A 23,244-nucleotide genomic window follows, 5' to 3' on the forward strand; every position below is an offset into this window, starting at 1 on the left:
CGACTACTCGGCCGAGGAAGGAGAGAACCGCCGCGAAGCGACGCCCCGGGGCGGGGGGATGGCGGCCGGAGCTTCTCGCAGCGGGTAACAAAGAGCGGCTCCGCGTACTGCTTGCCCGGCGGCTTCCGAGGAATCAGGGCTGGGCGGTTGGGCGGCTGGGCACCGGCCGGGCCTCGCTCGCGCGGCGTTTTTCTTTTTTGCTGCGCGGACGCGGCGGACCGGCGCCGGGCCCTCTTGGGACTCGTGTTATTGCCTTTACCGGTTTCCCGCATCCCGAGCTCGGGCCCGGCCGGGAGTCACCTGCCCGGCTCTGAACTCCTGGAGGGTCGCGGGGTGGGGGGCGTCGCTTCCGCTGCGGGGGGCTTTGGAGCATGACTTGCTCTTTGTTGGTTAAAACTCTGGCGTGGGCCGCCTCTGGGACCTCTGCTCCCTGGGGCGCCTCTGGCCGCAGCATCTCCGCGCTGGGGGCTCTCATCACATCGGTCCTGAGGAGAGAGCTACTAAATGACAAATTATGCCTTCATGCTTAAAGCTTACTTCCCCTGAAGGTTTCATTAAAACATTTTTTTACCTTTGCAGGCCTGGCGTGCATACTTGACTACCCAGTTTTGTGATGATGGCTCAGTATAGCTCGGTTACAAAAATATGTTGGCAGGTGTTAAGTAATCTTACAATCTTGTTAAGTAATTTTAAGTTTTTCATTAGTAATTTACTCCAAATTTGTCTTTGATGGGGGAAATGTTGGTTAGAAGCAGAAGGAAATGTGCAAACCATTTTATTATCTGTAGCAAGTACTCAGCTTCAATTGAATGGAGACTGTATTAAGGAAACAAAAGCGAAGCAAACGTTTCTGCCTGTTTTTGGTGCACATATAGTGTGTTAATGACTTAGATGTTCTTCGAACATTTAGTATGTTTCAATTGTGACTAACTCCAAACTTTAAATGGAACTTACAAAGTTGTCCATTAAAGTCATTTTAGTACATTAAAGTGATTTTATCCTTATCCTCTGTAAAAGGCAAATTGGAAGTCTTTTAAAGCTTTTTTCCTTGGAGCTTGTGTAAAAAAAAATTCTGGTCAGCAGTCTCCAGTGTTCTCAAACACGGAAATGTGACAGATATGATTGCACCACATTTTATTCATTTTTTTTTTGCAAGTTAAAAAAGATTTATTGCCAATTCAGGCTTCAAATAAGCCTGGCATGAGGGGCTGTCCATGGTTCAGAAAGCTATCACAGCACAACAGGGTAGTGGACAAATCCAGGCAGCCTGACCTAAAATCCACCTTCTCTTCATCAGATCTCTGCTGCACAAGGCAGCTGCTGGAGTGGCCAATTCTTCAGCATCAGTCCCTCATCTGAAGGAGCTCTAATGCTGGAGCAGGTAGCCTCAAGACCCATGCAGGTCACTGCTGAGAGGCCACCTAGACCTCTTCCAGCACTGGCAGATCTCCTTGGGGCCAGCCACTATGGATTTGGCCCTATGGAGGGAGAAATGGTGCTAGTAGAGTTGTCTTGACAGTCTTATCTTAGAGGTTGCAAACTGGCCATCCATGGGCCAGATTTCCCCAGACAAGTACATTTGGCCCCTTTGGCCCCAACAGTGTATAAAAAAGAATAAGTAGTTGTCAATACATAAAAATTGTAAAATTTCATATTTAAAAATCTGCATTTTTGGCCTCTCTAGGGGGAAAATTGTGACTATCTGGCATTTCTAGACCCAGAACATTTTTATATGGCACTCATTGGCTAGAATGCAATTGCTCCTTATGGACTGAAGTACATCCTCCATTATATCATATCTCCAACTGCAGACTGGAGCTCAGCTGCCTTGTATCAGTGCAGTTGTTTATTTATTTATTTATTTATTTAGCATAGTATGAGGAGTGCTTATTGTATCCATGGCATGTATTATCTTTATCCAAAGGTCACACCTGGAAGCAGCATGTTTCTAGTGCTCCTTCTTGCTTACGGATGTTTCTTGCTTGGCCATGAAGCCACCAGAATTGGTGACTGATTGTAAACAACTACAGCATTCCTAAAATAACTCCTGCAAGGAAACCTCAACCACATACACCCTGCCTCTCCAGGATACACTGCCCCAGTGTCAGGCAAACCTATAAAAGAATGCAAAATTAATTACAGAAGTTAATGGAGGAACTGATGGAGATCAACTACTTCAGCCCCTTTACTATAGGAGGGGCTTGGAGTAGGATGAAAAATGTTAATACCCTGAACTCTGCTTTTCAGTTAGTGACAAAAAGAAAGAGAAAGTTAAAAAGGTACTTCTGGAGGCCAAGATTGGGTCAGTCTGAACTTAAAGTCCCCAAACATGTTGATTTCCTTTTGTTGGAAATAAAAGAAGCTCTTAGAAAGTTATCTGGATGGGGAGGAGAATGATGTGGCTAGCCCATAGACATCCTGGGCTCTTGGGAACTGCCACACTCACCCTCCCTTAGTTCAGAGTTGCTTGTCCCAGCTTGAAATGTAAGTGGCACATAAGGATATTCAGTGAGGGCAGCGGAATCATCACAAAAAAGGGCTTTAAGACAGCAGAGAGTCAGAACTGGCCCTTGGCAAACAAGACTAAGGAAGACAAAGACCTTCCTTCTGTCCCTTCATTCTGCTGTGGCTACTGCCACTTTATTTGCCCTTTAGAGATGCAAAGATCTTGACACAGCCCAGACACTTCCCACCACTGCTCAGGATGCTCTCCATGCGGTAGTTCCCGGTGCTGAGCTAGCTGGGAAGCTCCAGGTCAGGCACTGTGAAATCACTCTTGGGCAGCAAGTAGATGCCTTCCTTGAAGGGACAGTGACAGGGAAGTCCATAGGTGTGCAGGGGCTCTGGGCAGGGCTCCCCAGGGGGAATTACAGTGTTAAGCACATCACAGAAGTCTCCATAGGTACACCTGCCAAGCTGCTCCACACATGGAATCTTGACCCAGAAGTCAGCCACTTCCTTCTCCACCGTTAATTCTAAGTGAGGGGGACACTGGTCTTGCCCTGCACACTGACTGTCACATTCCCAGGAACGATAGTGGGGTCAGGTTCCAACATCAGGCTTTTGATCACAGCAGGGTCCTTCCCTTCATCACAGTTATCCCAGGAAAAGCTACCAAGCTGGGGGGGGGGGGGGGGAAGAGCGGTTTAGGACTGTGCACCCCAGGCAGCAGGGCCCACAAGAAGCAAGCCCAAGAAGATCAGGAAGATCAAGGGATGCATTGCAAAGGGTGGATCCCTGCGGAGTTAACTCTGCACCACATTTTAAAAAGGAACATTTTCTTCCTCTGAGAACATTTCCTTACCTTTTTTCTTTTTTTGATTTTGCACCTAGCTATTTGAAATAGAGTATAACTTTGTAGTGTGAAAAAAGGAAATTCTTCTCAGGAAGTTTTCGTTCAAAATTAACTCGTGTGAAAGTTGGAAATAGGAATGTTGTAAGGGATATTTAGGTATATTTAATCAGTATATCTCTTTTGCCAAAAGTCTTGGTTGGGTTCCTGTGCAGCGCCATAAAATGTCTTTAAGTGTCTTGGAATACACTTAAGTCAGTTAATAAAAATTTGTTTTTGAAAACATAAAGCGTTAAGCGAATAATATTAAATTGGGTGGAGTAGTGGAAATAGCACTGAGCTAGGACTTGAGGAAGGGTCAGGAGTCTTAGCATACAATTTATGTGACCTTGAAGATGTTAATTACTGCTCTGGGTTTTCTTAGTCTGAAACTAATGAAAGTTGAACTACATGCCTTCCTCACCTGAAGCCTTAGATAAGTAATGAACTTAATGCAGATTTTAAATTACCCAGGCAGAAACTAACATATGTAGACTGAGTTATAAATTCTAGCTTTTGTTAATCGCACTGCTGTTAAATTTCTTAGGAAAGGTTGAGTTGCTTTCGTTTTACTTTAGAACTAATTCTGTACTGTGGAATATAATGAGGCTTATTTCTCCTGTTTTTAAACATTGTTTTCCCCTGTGAGGTTTTTTTGTTTGTTTGTTTTTTTAACACCATTCTAGCTATGGAAACTTATAAAGTAGGCATTCCTTGGATAGAAGTTCACTAGCTAGTGCTTCATCTTGCAAAAATATGGTAATTCATCTAATTGAAGAGAGTTTGGCCCAACCTTGGTGGTCCCTTCAGCTTATAGAAGAAATACCTTGGTTAAACTGTTAAAATAAATGTATATTAGATATGTTGATGGACAATCTTTTCAACTCTAGTTGGAAGTTTGTAAAATACAAAGACTTGAAAGATTTACATTGTTTGGCCGTTCATAATTCAGTTTCTGTGAGTGTTTAAATAGTATGTTAACAAAATTTAAAGAGGAAAGTAAATATTTAAGAAAGACTTGAAGATGAATTAGTCTTGTAAATTGATATTGGAAGGTGTATAAGAGTAAGTATTTTAAGTACAAGAAATAAAACACCTTTCAAATTTGAATCTTTGGTACTTATTTTTTATACAGCAAAAACTCCCAAGGTTTTAAATTCACAAGCTTGATTATGGAGGTTCATGCCATTTATTGCAGTTATTTTATTCTTGTGGAGTTGCCACAGTCTGGTTGAGCACAAATCACGTGAGCCACTCAAGCAGGAACAAACTTTATTTTCCGAACTCCGCCAACACCACCTACTCGGCCCTCCTAGGCACACCAACACACCAACCGGAACTCCCTCCACTGGAACTTCACCAACCATTACTTCTGGCAAAATGCCAGGGGCCATTCCTACTCGGCTGTGGCTCTCAACATGGAGTAAATAGTGTTCTTAAATTTAGCAGACATGAACTTCAAGATCATATTATTGAATACTCTTTTGGTATCCTCTTAATTTTATAATATTAAAGCATTAATAATATTTGCTTAATGCTTGACCTCCAAATGTTAGGGCTTCCCATGGGAAAGCCAGTTGAATAAATTGGGATGGTGTTAATTTATTTTGGAGACTGTTTTTCAGTCATTCCGTTCTGCTAATTAACCAGCAGAGATTGAGTGATTTGTTTGCTGATGAGGTAAAAATTTAAGTTTCTCAACTTTTAATAAATAGGCTTGTGAGTAAAATGCTAAGATAAAATGATAGCTCCTAGGATTTCTAAATAAAGGATTATACATTACATAAAGAATCCAGTTTGAATTCATGATATACTACAACACTTGCATAATGTATATTACAGAAATGATGGGACTATTATGATGGCTCGCTCATTGGACGAATATGGAATGGAAGACAGGATAAGATCATTTAGTTGGCTTAACTGCCATAGAAGTTTCAAAAATAGCAAACATGGCAAGTTATGTTCTCTTTTGGGGGACTGGGATACTTAAGAATGTGTACCCCCTGAAGGTAAATGCTATAACTTGAAGGTGTGTAGCAATAGTGTCCATTATTTCCTCTAGTTGCTATAGTAGAGTGAGGGTTTTTAGGGCTAGTTTTGGGAAAGAGTTGAAAAGTAGGTTTTACTATCTTTTGGCTTTTTTTTTTTTTTTTAAAGAGAGGAGAGAGAGAATTTTTAATATTTACGTTTAGTTCTCGGCGGACACAACATCTTTTGTGCTTTAACAAATGACTATCTCTTCATGTTAGTATGTCTAATTAAAAGAGCAGAGGGTGGAGTGTGGCTCAGAATGAGAGTGTGAGATTAGCATATTCAAAGCCTTAGGTTCAATCCCCAACATTGGAAAAAAAGAAAAAGTGCTAATAGAGCCAGTTAGCATAACCAAGGTGGGTTATCTTCCCTCTGTTGCCAACAAGCTTTTTAACTTAACCTGAGACTAGGTGGTCTGTATTTTTAATCCATTAAAAACTAGTAATTGAATCAAGAGTTCAAAGCCAGCCTTAGCAACGGGTGAGGTGCTAAGGAACTCAGTGAGACCCTGTCTCTAAGTAAAATATAAAAAAAAAGACTAGGGATGTGGCTCAGTAGCTGAGTGTCCCAGGGTTCCATCCCTGGTACTCCCCCCAAAAAAACTGTGAAGGAGGTGATGTCATGAAATTAGAGGGGAGACCAGTAGAGAAAAGGAATCAGGCGGAGGGAAAAGACAGGTACCAGGGAATGAAATTGATCAAATTATGTTATGTGCATGTACAAGTATGGAATAATGGATCCCATTATTATGTATAATCATAATGTACCAATAAAAAATTGATTTAAAAAATTTAATAAATAAATAAATAAATCCTATTCATACTTCAAGGACTAACTGAAAGACACATTCCCCCTGAAGCCTCTCAGGTCACCAGCTCACCAAGATCTCTCTTTTCTGTTAATTTTCCCCTTCCTAATCTGCCACCACTCTTAACTTTCTCCATAACATCCATGCCCCTCAAGTTTACTTGACTTGACCTTTTAGATGTCTGTCCAGATGACCGTGCTTTTTTTTTTTTTTTTTATTCCAACACATAGCATGATTCAGAGAGCACCACAGATTCTCAAACACTTACTGTTTGAGTTCCTAAGTATGAATGATGGACAGTCTTCTTTAAAACAAAAAACAAAACAAAACCTTCAGTGGGGCTTCATCATATCTGCATTACATGTTCTCAGAAACAAATGTTCCAGCCTTCACAGGGCACATCTGCTTATATGGGGAAAACAACAAAACTGAACATAGAAAAAATTCATAATTTCACCATCTAGAGTCAACCAGTGTTTAAAATTTAGGATAGATCTTTCCAAACTTTTAAATAGAGAGATTATAGATGGATAGACAGATATTTTTATAGGAGCTCCATTGAGAGATAATTCATATGCTTTGCAATTGGACGGCCATATGGAAAATAAAAAATTAGATCCATTCCTCACACTAAACATGCTAATTTAAAATGAATCAAAGATATAAATGTAAAAATAACACCATACAATAATAAGAAAAAGTGAAATATTTTATAACCTAAGAGAAGCAAAATCATTCCTAACTATAACTAATAAAGTAATAAAATACTAATAAATTTGACTCCATGGTAATATAAAAACACCCAAGTAAAATCAAAAGTCAGACAAAATATGGGAGGGATAATTGTAAATTGTATCACAGACAAAGGCTAAAAAGAATTTCTCAGAAGAAAAGCTGCAATAACCCAATAGAAAAATATATGAAGAAGCATTTCACAGAAAAAGAAAAGCAAATGATAATAATTTCACCACTGCTCACATTAAAGGGTCTCAAATTTAAAGTATGCTGAGAAACCATTTCTTATCTTTTGCGTAAGCAAAAATGCAAAAGCTTGACAATATACTCTGTTGGCAAGACTCTGGGAAACAGTCATTCTCCTAAATTGCCAATGAGATTTCAAAATGGTACAATTCCTGTGGAGGAGGATTGTGTAATGTCTAGCAAAACTACATGTGCCTTTTCCCTTTGATCCAACACCCACAGTTCTAGGAGTTTAACCCAAATTTAGCTACCAGAATTGTGAAATGACATGTGCTCAAGGTCGTTCTCTGCCGCACTATCTGTAATAGCAAAGACTGGAAACAAATTTTCACCATAGGGGACTGACTGAATAAATAATAGAAAGTACACACAATGAATTGCTGTGCAGCTATAAAAAGAATAAGAATGGTCCCCAGAGTAGACTGATAGCATGCTGTACTCTTCTGGCATATTTCTCACCTATCTTTATTAGAAAGGAAGGAGGAATATGAGAATGTATACATATAAACAACCAGAGGGTAAAACTAAACTTTTTTTTTTTAATTAGATCTATGATGAGGAAGAGGTTGACAACTGAATGGAGAAGGAGAGAGATATGGAAGTTAAATTTCTCTGCTTATATCTTTTTTATAGCTTTTACTTTCGGCCATGTGAATATTTTAGAGTACTGGAAAATCAAAATCGTATTTACAAAAGGCAGCCCCCTTCAATAAAAATCAAATGGAAACAAACGAAGCTAACACTATATCAAATTGATTTCATAATCACAGTGAGAAGAATAATTTCAAGTGACTTTAAAATATAGTATTTCAACTGAACACCCCTAGTGGGATAGAGCCTAGGGACAAAAAGAAGCACAAAGAACTCTAAAGCCATTTTTATTAGTCTTCCTAGTTATTCAATGGGACAAGTGACCCAGTTTCTTCAACAAATAAAATGTACAAAAATTAAAATGAAGTGATTCTTTTATGGCTTAGAAAAGACCTAAACCAAAGGCAACTGTAAAAAGAGTTTTGAAATAATAATGAAAATTGAATTCCGGTATTAACAGATTATCAAGAAATTATTAATTTTGAGTATGATTTGATTGAGTTATACTATTTAAAGTTTATTTTATATTGTGGTTATGACTTATTATGATGATTTATTTTATTGGTTATTACCGTTACATTTTGTTTTGTTTTAACCTTTTCTCACTTAGAGTCAGGTTTCTCCCTCTATGTTTATTATGTATCTACTGATTGATTTTAAAATTTATTTTTAATTTTTAAGTAAGTCATTAAGCATGGTTCCCTGGCATCTAGCAACAGAAGCTAAGTTGTGACTTTAAGAGCCCCTACAGATATTTATAGGGCCAGGACACTAAGCCTGAGTTTCCCAGAAAGTGCAAGTGAAGAATTGAAGCCTTAGAGATAATGACCTTTGTAACAAATATTCTGCTTGATCAAGTGGGTTGAAATGGAACAACTTTCTTGGCATGTAAAACACCACTGGAGGCCAACAGCGTGGGTTCTAGAGATTTAATTCCAGCTCTAACACTTCTTATCCTAAGGCCCTGGCCAGTTATTAACCTCCCTATGCCTCATTTTCCCTCTTTGCAAAAAAGGATACAAACACCTACCACATAGGACTGCTATGAGCCTAAGTTAAAAACATGCAAAGTGCTTAGAACAGTGACCTGTACATATGAAACACAAAGTTATTAAATACCATAACTCTTGGGTTTTAGCATCTAATTTTAGAATAAATTTGTGAGACATGTATATTGCTTTTTTTAGTTTTCCAAGAGAAATAAAGTTTATTGGGAGTCATTTAGAATTATTTTTGCACCTTCAAACCATTAACATGTTAATAACATGTTAATAACATTAACATGTTAATAACAAAGCGAAAGATCCTGGTTTCCAGTGTTCTTTCTGCAATGATGCGCCCTCTTCTGGGAGACGGTAGATGGTGACCACTGGGATCTGAAAAGGTGAAGAGGGCAGGCTGTCCTAAGGGGAGACCAGGCCAGGTGCCAAATGGCCTCAAGACACCTCCTCCCTTGGGCCAGGCTAGGCACCCTTCTTTGCCTTTTTACTTATGGGAGGTAACCATTTGCCAAGGGCACACTCATCAAATTGAAGTTGCCATCATTTTTACCTCCCCTGCAGGACAGCGCTTGTTGGGAGTGGAGCTAATCCCCAATCACAGTGCCTGGCACCCAGCAGTGTTTGATAACTGAACTAGTGCACCCCATGAAAGGCCCACAGTTCCACTTAGGCGCATATATCCAAAAGAATTGAAAGGAGGATTCTGAACAGATATTTGCACATTCCTCCTCCTCATAGCAGCACTAGTCATAATTAGAGATGGAAGCAACCCTGTTGCCCATCAACAGGTGAATGGATAAGCCAAATGCAATATATCCACACAGTGGACTATTGTTCTGCTTATGGCTTAAGAAGGAAATTCTGACACATTCTACCTCAAGGATGAACTTTGAGGACATTAACATTATGCCAAGTGAAATAAGCCAATCACTAAAGGGCAAATACTACCTAAAACTGAAAGCAAAATGGTGTTTGCTGGGAGGTGAGAGGAAGGAGAAATGAGAAATTGTTTCATGGATCCATCTTCCACACCCCTCAGGAGCCCCATACTGGACCTTCTCTCCTGGTAGTATATCCCTTCCCCCCTGTCTCCCTCCCATCCTCTTCTCCTTGCCCCTCACCCCAAGGGCAGGGCAACAGGTCAGAGGGCTAAGCAAACAACCCTTTTGAACACAGCTCCCTTCTTGCAAACACTTCTCTTTTGTCTTAAATTCCCTGAGATCCCTCACCCCATTCTTTGGATTCAAGAATCTAAATTTCCCCTCTGTGGAAACCAGTCCACCTTTCCTTGTCAATCCTCTATACCAGCTGCTGACTGGAGGGAAAGGCTTGGATTGGTATCCTGGGGCCAGTTCTGACTCCCTCTAAAAGGAGAGAGGCGTCTGGCTGACTCTACCATCTGGGGATTTACTGATGGCTCTCTGAATTGACAGACCATGGGTCCTCACCTTTAAATCCTCACTGAAACTAGTCCTATTGTGACTAGCAGGTGTCAGAGGAGAGATCACTTTCAATTTTCAATAATAGGGAATTGGAAAATTTGGTGGAGGGGCAGCAGGGATATTTGAACTGACCCTCAAAGAGTAGGTCAGATTTGGCCAAGTAAAGATTAATGGTCATGGGAGGGGGAGGGGGAAGTAGAGGCAAAGGTCCAGAGTCAAGAAGTGGCAGGACCTGTAGGTAATGCTATTGAGCTGCATCAGAAGTGCCTGAAGGAGAATCCTAGGGATGAGGTGGGAACGTGCTCAAATATGCCCAGGGTTCTGTTTTGCATTGCATTTGGCTCAGTCTGAGCTCAGTCTGTCCCATGATACTTTGAGGAGATGAAGACAGCTGTGCAGCCATTCTCAAGCCTGGTGTTTGGGTTAGCACAGGCAGATTAAACTGAGAGCCCTAAAGTTCACTGCAGCTGGCAAGGCGCTGTTTGGAATGGCTGTCCATCTAGAAAGTAGAGTGCATTTGTGTAATAAAATTAGTAAAATTCTTCTGCAGCTGACCGCATTATCCCGTGGGCTTTGTGCAGATATGCCAGCTGCTTCTCCAGGCATTCTGAGCAGTCCAGAGGATCAGTCCAGCTTCCCTGGAATTCCCATGACTGCACAGTACAGTCACAGCAAAGGCAGGTCTACTTCAAGAAATAGGAAGCAGTAGTTTACCTCTGGTCATTCACTTTCCATGTGACACTGGACAAGTAACTTAGTCCCTGAACCTCAAATTCATCAGAAAAAAAAAATGGTTGAATACTATCTGCCCCTGATATAGATTCAAATCAGAAAAGTGATGTGCATGAACATGCAATGAAACATCAGGTGGCGCACACACACAAAAGGAATAGTGACAATGATATGTGCCGCAGTCCGGCTGCAGCAAAATTACCGGGGGGTGACCAACAACTTGTGTACATTGATACAGCAGGAGTGGGAGCCCTTTATTGTAGGACAGGAGGGGTATATATACATTCCAAACAGCTTATCTTAATTAACATAAACTAGATACAGCAGTCAACCAATAAGGAATCTCCACACTTAATGGATCGCTGGCACCACCTCACAAACCACTCCCCCTGGCAAAATGCCAGGCGCCATCCCGACTTGTTTACAGACCCTAACAGATATGCACCTGTCTTTGCTGAAGGCAGCATTTCTACTCCTCTCAAGACCCAATAGCAAAAGGAAGCAAAAAGCATTTATGTTCTCAGGAGGACAGAGGCTATGAATGATTTGATAAATAACAGCATTGGCTTAAAATAAATATCAGTGTCACAAAAACACAGCTTCCAGACCCCAGATGTTTTGGGTCTGTCCTTTCTGTTCCACTTCTCTGCTCTTCATTTCTATGGTATCTATCACCATGGTATCTAGGTTCTCAGATCAACTCATTATACTTAAAACAGAGACATGTGGGAAGCCATATTGTTCCTCTCCCAAAGCCTTATCCGGGAGCTGAGCTTGAGCTCAACAAGGTGGAACAGGCTCCTTGGATGATGGAATATTGAGAATTACATGGGAGAAGAAAAGCAAGCACCAAATAACTATCAAATGCCCACAGGGTGAATGTCTTATTAGCTGCCTGGAGATCCTGAGTAATTGTGGGAAGCCATTTCTGACACGTGATTGGGTGGCTCCCGTTAAGGGTCTGAGGTGTTCTGGCTGTGTCGGAACTTTCCCGACCCTTTCCTGATGAGAGAACCCGTCCGTGTGGGGGTGTGACTGACCACTGACCCCGGGGGCCCAATCACTGACCCTGACCTTGGAGTGCGGTCCCCCCTCAATCTTCATTGGATGGAATTCTCCCCTGAATCTCTTGTTCCCCAATAAAAAGCTACTCCCAGGCGTGTTCTCTCTCTCTCTCCTGCTAGCCCTGAGTAATCCTTGCTGCCCTGCTGGGCGGTTAGAGGTGGGAACCAGAGAGGGGAGCCGTCTGGGACCTGGCAATAGAAATAAGGTAACTGAGTCTGTGTGTTTTATTTCGATCTCACTAACTAACTTTTATGCCAAGAACCTCATTAATGAAACCATTGCGCTGGCCGCATGGTGGAAGTAATGAGTCTCTGCTCCTTGCCCTCAAGGACTTACAGCCTCTAAAGCAACAGCCAACTCTTCACACAAAGGACTAGCATAGGGCATTTAATCACACCAGAGTTTGTCCTTGCAAAGGTGATAGCTCGTCTCCAGAATAATAACAGCTCACTTCCATAGCAAATTCAGTCTCATTTCATACTGCACTATGGTCAAACCAAACTAGCAGAGAAAAGTGAGCACTAAGGAGATGTGTTAAGGGGAAGGACTAAGGGAGGCAGACAGAGCTAAACAGATCTAACTCATCACAGAAAGTCAGCCCCATTTGAGCCAGGATTCTCAAAAGTCTCAGATAATGTCCAGAGAGGTCAGATCTTGGTTGGACTGCTCATTCTGCTACCACTTCAATGGATAATCTAATTACCTAATCTCGTCTGATAAATGTGCAGTCTTTGGAGCTGGCTGCATGAGCCACAAATCAGGACACTATTAGACAAACATTTTAATGCTATTTGTACAAAACAAGAGGCCTTCGAAGAGGTGTGGAATGAACATAAGCCTCCTGGAGTTTCTGGGACATATAATTGTTCACAGACTCAGTCACTGACAAAATATTGAGAACAGAACTATCCCAGATAGCCTGGGGCAAGGGATTGTAGAAATGGGCAGCCTTCTACCTAGAATAAGCCTTCCCAGTGCACTGCCACATGTTCAGCAACACCTTCTTAAATATCTCCAGTGAGCTAGTTTTAAAATGAACATATTTTATTTCTTTACAAATCCTTGTGTTGAGGGCTGACTTTCATTAGATCACAGCAAGGGAGCAGCTCTGCTCTGAACAAAACCCTGACCCAGAAGCAGGGTTAGGGCCAGGTTCCCTACAGAGGTGCATTTCGTTGTGGGTGAGAGTACAGCCCTTTTCCGGCCACACCCCGTTTCCCAGGACCAAGGGCTCTGGGCACTGGTGGACATGAGGCAGCCCACTCACCGGGGAGCTACTTTTAATATTGAGGCAAACACCTGCTTCCTAGCAACTTATTTGTCCATCTCAATTTCACTCTTTACTCCCATATAGGGTAAATAGTGTCTCTTCCATAAACATTGTAAATATTTAAAGGGAGATTGGTCCTTGAAAATCTTCATTATTCTAAACCAAATGGTTCCTTCCATTGCTTCTTTGTTTCCAGGCCTGTGATCCAGGATGCCCTTTAACCATATTCTATTTAACCATATGGCACAATGTAGCCACTAAGGGAACCTACAGGCTCCCTTAATCCACCCTAGCTGAGAAGGCAGCAAATGCCTAGCCAAGGGTACAGAATTGGACATTCTCTGGCCTCTTCCACTCTCCTTCTTATCTATGCCTTGCAAGCATACACCTCTGGTCTTGTCAAAATATAACAGAAGCTGCCCCCTGAGTGGAGAAGGCACCTGAAATTTTTAGCAGGACCAAGGTGAGGCCTAGCAAAAGAGATACTTTGTGGTTGGCCTAGAGAGAATGCTATAGGCTATTTACCCAGGCCTTCTCACGGAGGGGGTGGGGAGGGGAGGTCAAAGGAGGCCAGCATGGCTTTTTGCCTGCCTTTGGCTGGACTTACATTTAAGGAGAAAAGAAAAGTTGAAGCTCTTCCAGCAAGGAGGGCTGGCAACATTTAGCCACCTCCATCTCCTTCCAACAAACTAATAGCAACATCCAACAAAGAGTAAGCATAGTACAATGAGATTATTATAGCTCTTGGCCTGAGTGCTGTGCTTCTACTAAACCAAGCAAAACATTGCATTTTCCTTTTGAGCCAGTGTTTCTATTGGCTCCTGGTGAAACTACGGATTACAAGAAAAAAAAAATTCCTAAATTAAACGATACCTAGATCCTGCAAGGTTTAGGATCAGGAGATGTCAAAAAAGGAAGGTCTGATGATTCAAAGAGCCCTGACTTAATCCCTAGCCTTTAGGTTCTCTCACTTCAGTTAGCAAATCCACACCACACCAATACTCAATGTTTTTAGTCAACTCTTCTGCTCTGTGACTAAAAGACCCAACCAGAGCAACTGTAGAGGAGAAACATTTGAGGGCTCACAGTTTCAGAGGTCTTAGTCCATAAAGACCAGCTCCATTCCTTGGGACTCAAGGTGAGGCTGAACATCATGGAGGAAGAGTGTGGTGGAGGGAAGCAGCTCACATGGTGATAAGGAATTAGAAAGAGAGAGACTACAGAATGGGGAAAAAAATCTTTACCACCCATACCTCAGATAGAGCACTAATCTCCAAGATATATAAAGAACTCAAAAAATTTAACACCATCCAAGTGCGGTGGCACACGCCTGTAATCCCAGTGGCTGGGGAGGGTGAGGTACGAAGATCGCAAGTGCAAAGCCAACCTCAGTAAAAGTGAGGCACTAAACAAATATCAGTGAGACTCTGTCTCTAAGTAAAATACAAATTAAGGCTGGGGATGTGGCTCAGTGGGCAAGTTTAATCTCTAGGGCTCACCCCCCTGCAAAAAAAAATCACCCCCCAAAAAAACCCCACAAATAACCCAATCAATATATGGGCTAAGGAACTGAACAGACACTTCACAGAAGAAGAAATACAATCACTCAACAAACATATGAAAAGATGTTCATCATCTCTAGCACTTAGAGAAATGAAAATCAAAACTACTCCAGTCAGAATGGCAATTATCAAGAATACAAGCAATATTAAGTGTTGGTGAGTTGGTGAGGATGTGGGGGAAAAGGTACACTCATTCACTGCTGGTGGGACTGCAAACTGGTGCAACTACTATGCAAAGCAATATGGGATACCTCAGAAAACTTGGAATGGAACCACCTTTGACCCAGCTATCTTACTCCTTAGTTTATACCCAAAGGTCTTAAAATCAGCATACTACAATGATGCAGCCACATCAATGTTTATAACAGTTCAATTCACAATAACTAAACTATGAAACCAACCTAGATGCCCTTCAAGAGATGAATGAATAAAGAAAATGTGGTATATTTACACAATAGAATATTATTCAGCCTTAAAGAAGAATGAAATTATGGGATTTGCAGGTAAATGGATGGAACTCCATTTACCTAATTACTTATTGTGCTAAGTGAAATAAGCAGATCTCTAAAAACCAAAAACCAAATGTTTTCTCTGATAAGCAGATGTTGACCCATAGTGGGAGAGGGGAGGGAAGAATGAAGGAAATTTGGATTGTGCAGAGAGGAATGAGGGGAGGGGCGGGGGCTGTGGGGACAGGAAGGGCGGTAGAATGAGACAGACATTATTACCCTACATATATGTATGATTACACTACCGGAGTGACTCTGCACCATATACAGTCAGAGGAATGAGAAATTATGCTTCATTTGTACACAATGTGTCAAATGTATTCTACTGTCATATAACTAATTAGAACAAATTTAAATAAATAACTAATAAGAACAAATTTAAATAAATATACTTATTTATTTAAAAATAAATTTAAATAAATAAGTATATTTAATATATATATATATATTTCCTATAGCCCTGGCCCCAATGAACCACTTCCTTCAGCCACACCCCACCTTCCTCCAGCTTCCACTCAGTTAATCCCATCAGGGATGAATTCATGATTAGATTAAGGCTATAATCCAATTGTTTTTCCTTGCATTGTCTCACATGGGAGCATCTGGGAGACACCACATCTAAACCACAATACACTACGATAACTATGCTGTTGAAGTTGTACTCATAGTCCATTCAGGTTGCCATAAAAAATCATAGAGAGCATGGCTTATAAACAGCATAAATTTATAATTTTCTCACATTTCTAGAGGATGAGAAGTCCAAGATCAAGTACTGGGAATTTTCCTCATAGGCAGACATCTTCTCATGTAGCCTCACCTGCTGGAAGGAGACAAGCTAGCTCTCTGGAGTCTTTTTACAAGGGCATTGATCCCATTCATGAGGGCTCTATCCTCATGACCAATCACCTCTCAAAGGACCCCTCTCAGTCTGATACCATACCACCATGGACTTGCCAGATCTTATCAACCCCCCCCTCCCACCCCGCCCCTGTAATGCTATCACCTTGAGGTTAGAATTTCAACATAGAATTGGGGGAGGGGACACAAACAGACCTTGGGATAGTCTGGGTGTAAACATTACTCCTTCTTTCACTCATTGGGTTGCTCTAGGCTCTGCTAAGCCTCAGTGGCTTTCCCAGCATGAAGCTTCGCTCCAAAATAACCAATTTGCCCCCAGAGTTCACAGATCCTAACCCAATTCACTGACTACCTGAGAGAGCTACTCCCTTGCCCAAAAGATGTGGCATGAGTTTTCAGTACCCTCCTTGGCTTCCTCATTTCTACCTGGAGCGAAATATCTTCCATCCCAACCCCCAGCAATTCCCTCATTGGCAATCGTATGAGACCACTCATTCTCTGACTGTCCAAGTTTTCTCGCTCAGATCAAAGATGTGAATTTGAGAAATGTTCTTCCTCCTTGGTGGAGTAACAAAACAAATGACTTTACCCCTCAGATAGAACCTGGCTTCCTCGTGGAGAGATGTGCCCTTAAACACAACAACACAATTTTTACAAAGTCAACCAGTTGGCCAGTGCAGTCCCTGGTCCTGGAATCCTCCTTGGACTTGGGTCCTTATTGCAGTATCATAAGACTGGTCTTTCCCTTGGAGGGGTGCCTTCTGTCCGTGACATCCAGGACCTGCCACATATGCCTGGGGGTGCTGGAACAGCATGTGACTTGTCGCCTGCATGCTGAGGAGGGCTCAGAGAAGAGCTTCCTTCAGGATGTGCTTAGTGGGATGGCAATGTAACCCACAGGAAAGGAAGGGAGCATTGCCATAGAGAGCTGCCTCGACCTCAGGCAGCCAATGAAATCCTGCAGGCTCACCTTGCACAAGTGGAGAGTTCCGCAGGCCTTACCCATCTTCTTGGCACCATGGGAGAAGGAAAGTTGGTACCTAGCCCCCTGCTCTGATGGGGGCTGCCCCTTCTGCACCATGAACACTGTGCCCCCTGGCAGAGCCCAGAGATTCTCTTCCACGTCTACGTTTGTGCAGTCTTCCTCCAGCAGCAGAGCAAGGCTTGTCTGCCAGCCTCGGGGTGTCCAGGCTTCGCGGAGAAGGCCTCAGACCCCACCCAGCCTCAACCCCCTCTGGCTGGCCCTGCTCACTGACGACTTCTTAGCGCTGAGGCTCATCACACTTGCGTTCTTCACAGGCCCAGGATGGCTCATTGCAAGGGGGCGTGACATTAAATAAAGTAATTACAGCTTTAATATGGTTTCCGGCAAAAAGGAAGGCTACAAAAAAAAAAAAATACACATCGGCTTATGTACATAAATACACTGATTTTAAGTACTTGGAGATGTAGAAGCGCCCATTTTTGAAGTCCGTAGGCAAAACGCCTCTTGTCAACCGAGTCCCCGCCTCTTGGCAGTTGGAGTTCTGGCTCGGCTACCAAGGAGGCAGGGGCGGGAGCTGGAGACCCGCCAGGCGCGGGCGGAGGGAGTCTCCATCGCGCTCCCGGCAATGCGCCCCCGGAGGCCTGCGACACGCGGAGAAGATGAAGGACGCGTCTGCCTCGGGCTTGTGACTGCGAGGCCTCGGGACAGCCCTGCTTCGTCCCCGGGGAAGACCAGGCCAGTGGGCTCAGCGCCGCAGGAATGCGCAAGAGTCACCTGGGTACCGCGCGGCAGCAACGCCGCCCGCCCGCGATCCTCACAGCCAGGGCGGCGTCCCAGCCGCGGAGGTCTCGGAGCTCCTGTGCGCGATCCGGCCCCCGACCACTAGGTGGCGGCAGAGGCCGCCAGCGCGCGGCTTGTAGGCGATCAGGGTTCTGAGGTTCGGAGGACCCAAGACCAAGAACTGCAGGAGGCTGGGGCACACCAGCTCGGTGCCCAAAATGCCCTGGCCCGGGACCAACGTGCACAGGCGCCTTCAGTAGTATTGCCAGGGAAAGTTGTTGGCCACAATGACACAGAACAGCATGGACACAGGTAGTAACAGAGGGGGTTGTTTAAGGAGGAACATGAGTTCTGGAGTCTAAAGGGCTGAGTTGGAATCCTGCTTGATGACCTTGTGCACATTGTTTAACTTCCAATTAATACCACAGCCTCATCTGCAAATGCTGATAATTTATTTAGAATTTACGTCATGGGATGATTGACAGAAACTAAATGAGTTGATATACCACTTGTGTGTGTATTGATATATATATATATATATATATTATGTGTATAAATAATAGTTACATGTACATATAATTATATAAATATAAAGTATAGCTAACATTGATGTGCTAAGCATGTACATAATTTTATATATAATTATAACTTTCCCTGGCACTCAAAAAATAGAATGGCTGTGGGATGGTAATGTTTTTGGCTGAATTGCTAATTTAAAAAAACATTTCATTCACAAAAGAAATTCGGTCACACTGTTGGGGTTTGGGGGATTAACATTTTATATGGAAATTTTTAATTGTTTATGAAAGTTGAGGGAACAGCATTATAAACTCCCCTAGGCCCATCACCCAGATTCAATCATTATCAACAGCTAGCCAATTCTATCTTGACTTTACCTCAAATCCACCTCCACCAGCCCACTGGATTAATTTAAAGCAAATCCCAGATCTTGAATGATTTCATTTGTGAATATTTGACCATTTTTCAGTATTTTTTAAGCTCAGTGTTTATCTCAAATTGCCTCTATGTACAATCTATTTTATTCATCAGCCCATAAATTTCCCATGACACTGAAAACCTTGTCCACACCAGCTTTTGACACAGAAATTGAAACTGAACATTGAATCAGTTATGAAAAGTTAGAACTGTAGTTTCTTTGCTGGAAAAGTATTTCCATTTCTTGTGGGATCAAGGAAGCGAATTTTGTAATTCATCTCTAGTTCACCCACAGTGAGATTATAGAGGGGTTCTGTATCCATGTTGACATGCTAGACTGAATTACTGCATGCAGGGAATGAGATTTCTGCTAATTTGTCAGATCTCTGTGCTCAGAGCAGGAATGATCCGTTTTAAGAATGAAACTACTTCTCCCGTCTCTTGAAAGTTTTAGGATATACATCCAACACTTCAGGGATAATCCATTGTCTTCCTAAAAAGCTCCTTACACGGTGCCAATGTCACTTTCAGACTGAAAATTCAACCAAATGTTTTTCCTTAAGTAATTTTGGAACCACATTAACATTTTAAATTATTGCACACACACAACCTGCTTCATATTCCTTACATTAAAGAGCCCTTTGGGACAAGAAAAAGATGGAAAACAAATAATAAGATTCTCATTCAACTATATGTTTTTGAAATCCAACACTGCCACTGTGTCCTTACACACTAACTGGTGGACAAGGCCAATGTGACTGGAGGCAGGACTAAGCTGGGGATATTTTTGAGCTTCTTTCCCAGTAAGATAACAGCAGTGTCAGATAATATTGATATTGCTGTAAATAGCACACTTTCACAAAAAAGATGTACAGTATTTAATCCTCACAACTGTGAAGTTGATAGCATACTCATTTTACAAAGTACATGAGAACTAAAATGCAAAGCAGTCTAGAAATACACAAATGCATATACATTTTACTCTAATTTTTACTCTAGTTTTTAAAAATTTGTTATATATGACAGCAGAATGCATTACAATTTATATTACACATATAGGGCACATTTTTCATATCTCTGGTGGTACACAAAGTATCTAATTTGTAGTTTTTAATAGACTGTATTCTCTCACTGGTAGATGAACCTTGGTGCTGTTTTCTTATTATATTTATAACTAGGCATCTATCTTCCTCTTATTCTCAAAACAGGGAAAAAACCTGACAATGTGATATGAAGCAGAGAGACAGTCTAGGTCTATTACTTGATTCCGCATTTCTTCCATTCTCTCTTAGCAGCTTAAGAGTTATCAAGCACAATTATGCTTGTGACACTAGTGACCCCCTGATCAAACCCAGGGACTTGCACTTGCTAGGCAAGTGCTCTGCCACTCAACTATAGCCCCAGCCCATTTTTTAAAATTTTTACTTTGAATCAGGGTCTCACTAAATTTCCCAGGCTGGCCTCAAACATGCTGTCCTAACAACCTGCCTCAGCCTCCTAATTAGATAGGATTAAGGGTGACCCCACCATGCCTGACTGGGTTAAGATTCTGATATTATTGCCACAGTCTTGCTCTCTTCTACAACATCTGCAGTTAACCAACATGTTTGTTTTTTTGCCTTATTTACAAACTACCTAGGGTTTCATTTGCCTGTTTTTTTTCCATATAAATGCTCCAGGTACAAAGGCTTTTTTCTAAGTGAGACTCTGAAGACACAATGGGTACTATTAAATATAGCATTTAGGAACTATCTTAGGTAGAAGTGGTGAAAAAGAGTGGTTGTAAAACAGCTCTTGACAGCAATGTCACCATCGTCTCCTCCTTGGAGTCATTTGCCCACCAACTGACGAGGAATGCCCTGTGCTGCCTAGTAGCCTACAAGTAACATGGAGAAGAGAGCTCAGCATCATCCTTCCCATTTGAAGCCAACCTCCTCTTGTGACTGCAAAGCACTGGCAACAGTCCACAAGTGGAGATGTTAGGACGCCTGGATTCATGGGTTAGAAATGGGTATCCCTTTGCTGACTGCTGCAGTCTAAGGAAGGTCTGTTTCTCTTCTGTCCAAACCAGCCCAAACTGCATATCTAGAAATGTCCAGAACTTTAGCATTTCTTTTTTATTCCTTTATGCGTTAAGATTCATTGCATAGGACATGCTGCAGTAGCAAACCTGTAGCATTTACTCTTTGCCTGTGATCAGCCAGAACGATTGTGTTGCTTATGAAGTTGTAGTAGAACAAGTTCTGTGTCAGTCAGCAAGAACCACAGGAGCTGTGGAGTCCCAGCACCTCCCAGGTCTGCCTAATTTCTTAGGTTCTCTTGCACTGCCATAGGGCTATCTTCCTAAAATGCCCATTCTCCTTGGGCCATTTCTCTCTCAGGAATCTACTATAGTTGTCTATTGCTTACTGGAAAAGAAAGTATCAACTGTCCTATGTACCCGGGGTGCTGGGTGATTTTACACTGTAGTCAAGCCTGTGAGCTAAGTGATATTATCTCCATTGCTCAAATGCAGATTCTGTAGTTCAGAGAGGTTAAGAAACTTGTTTCAAGTCATACTCCTAAGCAGAAGAGTGAAGATAGATCCTGAAGTCCACATTTTTCCTCACACCAAGTGTGAATAGGATGGAGTACAGATTGGTAAATCATCCTGGAATTCAAGCATTTCCTTATTTATCATCACCTCCTCAACATTCTCTGGCCCTCAAACACTTTCCAAAGAAATGCTCTACCACAGTCAGATCATTCCTGTAAGATCCTTGTATACCTTGCTCCCTTGGGCAATGAAGAAATCCATATTTACCATCAAGTTCAAAGGGTACAGATATGTAAATGACTTTTTCACAACAAGTGGGAAGTAAACAGCAGGTGAAGTCTCTTGCCTTCAACCCCACTCCACCCATCCACCTCAGTTCCTGCCTCTTGTCAGTACCCTTCAGCCAGAACCCACCAGGAACACACCTGTAGTCTGACAAAATTTGGTTTATTAATGACCTTTTGCAATGACAGAGATGCAGGCACTCAGTAAAAGTGTGTTGAAAAGGGTTCTCCACACTTGTTAGCTTGTGTTAGCTGACTCTGGGGAAGGTTTAAGGAAGTAGGACTTTGCTCTGGATTGGATATTGTCAAGAAGCAGGTATGATTCTGATGGGTACCTTAATTCTTATCTAGAAGGCAGGAGGAAGGAAGGAAGCTCACTGCTTTTTCAATTATATGGAAAAGTAGTAGTCACTTCTATTACCCAGGAGAGGGAATTTGGGGGGTCATTTTTGTGGTTAGGATAACTTCTTTGTTTTGATCATGGTCCTACATGATCGTAGAGTGGCCTTGTTTCTGTCTTAATTCATGATTTCATGGAGTGGTTCTGTCTGGTGCTGATGTTCTGTGAAAATATATTTAACAAGAGTATATGACAAAAACATAACCATACTCTTGATATTATGGCTTATTTTCATTTGACAATATATCTTCAATACCTTTCCAAGTTAATACATATAAATGTGTTCTATTTTATGGCTGAAAAAATATTCCATAGAATAGAAGTATTTTATGAAATCAATCCATCATTAATCATGAGTTATGGTTTTATCTTATGGGCTTTGTTTTGCTAATTGTTTAATCTGGGCCACTCTTGTTTTTGGTATAATCTCCTAATAACAAAGACCATGTCTTAAATACTAATTTCCCCCTAAAACCTAACACATCACTGCCTATTCATGTCATGCATTTGACATGACATAAAAATTCTTTTAATTTTGGAAATGCTCATCATGTTTTCTGATTTGCTAAAAGGAAGAGAGTTCGTAGGATGAGAGGCTCGTATTTGACACATTTATTGAACAGAAGGAGATAATTTAAAAAAATTTCCTGGGCTGGGGATGTGGCTTAAGCGGTAGCGCGCTCGTCTGGCATGCGTGCGGCCCGGGTTCGATCCTCAGCACCACATGCCAACAAAGATGTTGTGTCCGCCGAGAACTAAAATAAATAAATAAATATTAAAAATTCTCTCTCTCTCTCCTCTCTCACTCTCTCTTTAAAAAAAAAAAAGAAAGAAAAAAAATTTCCTAATCCCATATAGTCCAATTTTCTACTTGTACTCAATTTCCCTCCCAATCCATGCATCTTGTTATCCCACAACAATACCCTTATTGTATTACCACAATTGTATTACTACAACAATCATTTAAATTCTATTTGCAACTTAAAATAATTTTCAAATTAGTTTCAGAGCAAGGCTGCTTAATCCACACCGTCAGTTTAAAGATGACAAAGTGAGGTCTGGAGGGATTAATAACTTGGCCAAAGACACATGGCTACTGAACAGGGGAGCAGGAGGTAGGAGGAGAGCTACTACTTGGC

General features: G+C 41.8%; 1 pseudogene across 1 annotated transcript; it reads right to left on the reverse strand.

Annotated features, from left to right (window-relative positions):
- Window positions 1–2,599: 2,599 nt before the first annotated feature.
- LOC308632418 (ganglioside GM2 activator-like) lies at window positions 2,600–17,190 on the reverse strand (annotated as a pseudogene). The gene is made up of 2 exons: window positions 17,155–17,190; window positions 2,600–3,119 (listed from the first exon to the last, which is right to left on the reverse strand). The product of its transcript is annotated as a ganglioside GM2 activator-like (transcript).
- Window positions 17,191–23,244: the final 6,054 nt, after the last annotated feature.

This window comes from Spermophilus citellus, assembly GCF_964194105.1.
Source record: "Spermophilus citellus genome assembly, chromosome: 13".
In the NCBI taxonomy this organism is placed as follows: Eukaryota; Metazoa; Chordata; class Mammalia; order Rodentia; family Sciuridae; genus Spermophilus; species Spermophilus citellus.